Source organism: Meleagris gallopavo, chromosome 6 (genome assembly GCF_000146605.3).
Source record: "Meleagris gallopavo isolate NT-WF06-2002-E0010 breed Aviagen turkey brand Nicholas breeding stock chromosome 6, Turkey_5.1, whole genome shotgun sequence".
Classification (NCBI taxonomy): domain Eukaryota; kingdom Metazoa; phylum Chordata; class Aves; order Galliformes; family Phasianidae; genus Meleagris; species Meleagris gallopavo.
Window position 1 is genome coordinate 13385282 of NC_015016.2, and position 4981 is coordinate 13390262.

The window sequence follows — 4981 nt, forward strand, 5'->3', positions numbered from 1 at the left end:
GAGCACCTACATTCCTTCTGGTATAGCCTACCATTACTTGACAGAGCATCCCAACGTGCTCTGAAATTTTAACTGACATCTCACATGTCCATTAATCTCTGGATAAATCAAATAAATTAATGGTGAAATGACATCCTGTGCCACAAGTGGATGAGTTTGTAGGGCTTAACTCAGCAAAAATGCATTGAGATGTCACTCAGTCAGGCATTGCCAGGATAATAGGGGCCTTTCTAATAGGATTTTTCTCACTCTTCAGTTTCTTCCAGCACCAGAGTAAGCATTTTATTGGGTTTGCTGACTCACACTTTTAATTAGGAAAGAGCAATGTTTTCTGTTCTTTGAATAATATACTTAAATCAAGTGTTACAAGTACTCAAATGTATTAAAATATTTAACAAAATATTCCATAATTTAATGTCATATATATTTCTTGGCAGCTGTGAACTCCAAGAGCCTGAAGCTGTAATTGAACAATAAATTTAAAACATGATTTCAACCCATGTATTATAGATATGGTGGGGTCTTTACTAAGCTCCTTGCTGGTACCGTGTCATCAGGATTCCCATTGTTCTCACAAACTCTTTCTGTCCGTTTCTTACAAGACCTTGTATTGCAGCAGTAATGCAAAGTCATTGTTTTAACTTTAGTTTTGAGGTCATAACATGGAAACTGGATAAAGCTATGATACTCTTTCCTTCAAAGCTGAAAAATATTATCTAAATTTATTTTTCTGGCTGTGGAGATTTTGCGGGGGGTTATTCTCTGACTTATTACTAATGCTTTAATAGTTTATTCACATGCAGAGCTGGCTTTCTACTTTCTTTGCTATAACTTAGTATTGACAGCTCTTATTTTTTAAGTCCTTCAGAGATCCTTATAGAATCAGATTTTACTCATTGCAAATGATCTACAAAGATTATTTTAAATGCTATTTAGCAGCTACTCAACAAGCTAAAAGCTGGCTCCTTTTCCTCTTCCCCGCTGCGTGTGAGGACTCAAATTCTGGCTCTGTGGAGGATCTATAGCCAAGTTAACCCAAACTGCCTCTGTTCAGTTTATGCAAAGTATCTCTAGCTCTGGGAAATGCATTAGTTATTTTGCAAACACATATGCTTAGATCTGGATTCTACTGCTTACTCTGTGGCAGTGAAGCAATATGTCAATGGAACAAATTCAGAGTTGGCTTCCACCTGAGTTTTGGCTATTGCTTCTCCTTAAGGCTTTGCTGAGCCTCAAGAACCTGCAAACTGTCATCTGTGCCCATGCCCTCCATGGCACAAGAAAACTGACCAAAAAGGTGCCAACCACATCCACTTTAGAGGAGAAAAATAGCTACTGCTATTTTTTACAGAGTGACTTAGGAGAGCTCTGCTCCAAAGCCTATCCCTTGAGACTGACCATCTGTTGTTGCTGAACCTGCTCCAAACCCTCTGTTCCTGAACAGGACTGTTGAGAAACTTGTGGTAAGGCAGCCCTTGTGTCCTGACACCATCGAGGCTCCTGTGGCCCCACCATGCCTGGTGCCCAGCCTGTGTATGGTGACAGACTGTCCCGTTTGGGTGGTCAGCAGCTGGTGGCAGGTCCCTGATAGCACAGGGGTCTCCAGTGGCCATGCTGGTCCTGTGCTGGCAGCAGTGATCCACAGGAGGTGTTTGTGATGCTGCTATAGGATGCCCATTCACTCTGGAGCAGAGTACCACATGTTCCCTCAGCTGGCTTTGCCAGGTGGGAAAAAGGACTGGGGTTTATATACTGTAATTAAAGTATGTTTTAGAGCCTCCTTCCCACTCTTATCAATAACAATTACATAATACCTGTGTTAGGTTGGCATGACTGTGCAAATCCCTGTATTTGAAGCCAGGACTGGATCTGACTGAAAACTGGGGAATGTGTTCCCAAGTGCATGATCTCATTTTTGGTACTACAGGAGTCATCCCTTTCCTTTACTCCAGCCCAAAGAGTCATTTATGTCTTTTTGCATGGTACACTGATATTCCTCAGTATTCATGATGTGATCCTTAATATTAGGTCATTACCTAATTTATCTGCACAGTACTAAAGGTTTTGACAAGGTCATTATCAAAATATTAAGACTTTGGAGTCTTGCCTAGTAACATCCCTCCAGCCACATACTTCTTGCAGGATTACTCATTGCCTCCTTTTCCTTCCACACTGCTATCTCTAAGCCAGCTTTTCACTCACCTTTCACTTTTGCAATTGACCCTATATTTGCCATCTCAAAGAAAGGATTCCTACATGACCCAGACCAATAAAACCTACTGAAGTCCAGAAAGTTTAATGGAAACATTTTCTTTGTTCGGTAGATTTGTTGTCTCATTAAAGACAACCTGGCAGAAAATACCTTAAAATCACTTGTGTTGTGTTTTATCACATTTTCCCTTCACACTCATGTCTTTAATTATCATTTTCTTCAGAATCAGTTTTAAACCCTGAATATCGCTGAGACAGACTAATGAGTCTAGACTAGATCTGAGCACTTTGTTTTCCTTCTGGAACACCCATCTTGCCATTTTTTTTTGTGCCAGTATTTTTCAGAACACTGGGGTGAGATCATCCAGTTTCTCTGAATGAAGTGCACTGAACTCAAGTTTTGTTTCCACCGTGATTTCCAGCTCTTGTTCCCATCATCTGTCTTTTGCTCTCACGATTGAAACTCACTGCTCTTGTTTGAAACCGAGGCAAATTCTGGATTCACAGCGCCTCGTTTCTAATTTCTGTTTTGTGCTGCTGATGAACATCTTGCGCTTTTGCTTTAAGTTTTCTAAGTTCAATCTCAGGTTGTCTTTGGAAGTACTGAGATTGTCTCTGTTCCTCTCTCTTTACGTATCGCTCCTCTCTCCCTTCACTATACAGATTCATTTTCAAGGCAATTGCTGCAGGTGCCTGCTGGAGGAATCAGGCCTTGCTGGGATCCTGCCGCACTCCAGGCACATACACTCAGGCCCAGCCAGTCTTTTGCTTTGAAATGAAGGCTCAGGCATGAGAGAAAGTGAGAACTGGGCAGTTCTCACCGTAACCCTAAACACTAAAGTATGTCTAACCCGTGACCCACTGCACAGTATGGGGACTTCAGTGAAGCATGGAAAGCTGAAGTCTCAATGGTGTGATGTGGTACTGAACTCGGTGAAGCCATACTGATCCAGATAAGGTGAGGGACTGAGCCCAAAGCCTTTAAAATATGTAACTAAGTCTCTACATGAGAGCTGTGCATCTCTGTGTGATTCCTGCTTTCTTTTTTTCTCTGTCTTTTTTTGCAAATAGACATCTACAAAGTCAGTATTGCCAAAGGAAATAAAAACATGGAGCATGCCAGTCTTTGCAAGGAAAATCTTACACTGAGCCATTAAATTGTTATGTATCTTCTGTGGACTTTGGATGCACATTTACCAGTGGGGTAATTCTCAGTTTATTGTTGCTTTGATGGGAGGAGGACTGATTTTATTAAAGTGTTTGTGTTTTTATTTCAGCAAAAGAAGACCTTTGATGTCATTGGTATGGTTTGGTCCTGGGGTTATTTCTGTGACATGATGCAAGATTTGAGAATATTTTATTTAAAAAATAAAATAAAATTATCAAATAAAAGTTGATGATGGAATGGAAAAAAAAAAAGAACTCTTACTTTATGTAAGAGAAAAACAAGAGTCCACAGAAGTGTCTTACATAAAGCAGCAGCAGGAAACTCCAGGACAAGAATGAAAGAAATCCAGTTGCATAAAGCTGTTTTGCTGTTTATTGGGTTCTTATTTCTTCATCTAGCACAATATCAGTTCCTGTTCAATAACTGATGCGGACTGAGAGCCGTGAAGGTGATGGAGTTTAAATTCTCTAAAGTAAAAACCAAATACGATTCTTTAGTTATTCTAAGCCATTGGACCAGAACATCACAGTACAGAATATTACATCCTTTCACAATTTATCTAGCTTTTAAGCAAATTTATTGTTCTGTTTATAAGAAAAAGCAATGAAACAAAAACAGGTCCTCTGCTTGTCATATTCGATTTTGCACTGTATTCTTTAATGCCGAGCGCATCGCTGTGGGTGTCTGTAATTTGCCATCATCCCCGAAGATGTTCTTGAAAATGAGATGTTTCGTCTCAGTGGCCATACCCTGCTGACATGTTAAAAATAAATAAATGATCAGTTCTGCAGTCCCGCTGTTAGGGTTTAGGAGGAATTTACATAGAATACTGTGCTTCTCTGGGAATTGTCAACCCTTAATCTTTCAGTAAGCTACAAAACTATTATTAACATATCTCTAGGTAATGTTGTTTAGTGTTAATACTCAGTGGAATATACTTTTCATTAATACGAAAGCAGTCCATGTATGTTCTACCCTCAGGCACAAGATTAGCTATGCTGTTTCTTAGAATGACTGCACTACAAAAATTAATCTAGTCTTACTTTCAATGACTTTTGTGTCAGTGCATAAACTTGGGATTATTTTCTAGGTGGAAAAATGAGTCAAGACAGGGGAAAAAGGCCTGGCAAGTGAACCCAATAAAAATGCGGGCTGAAGCCAGAGGTTTCAAAGCAACGAGGTCTTTCCAGTGATGCGCGGTGCAGCCCCTCTGCTTTCTGTAGCACATCTGATCTGATCTAGGTTGCTCTGTAGAACATCCTGTTTGGTGAGTGTTTATCTCAGCCTCGTCACAGAGATGAATTATGAGAGCATAAATATGAAGCTAAAGTTGGTGCTGGGGTGTGGGAGGGTGATTCCCCCTGCAAGAGGAGCAGACACTGTGTTTGGTGAAGAACGCACATGCAGAGCAGGGCTGGGTCCCTATGGTTCCCTCTGCCATACTACCCAACAGGTGGCTTTTGGGGCCAAGCAGACATCTTTGGAAAATGGAAATCCTTCTTGCATGAATCCACAAGAAGAAACAAACAATCTCAGGTTAAAAATACAGCATAGTAACCCTAGAAATAAAAATACAGAAAAAAAAAAGGACTGTTTTTTTTT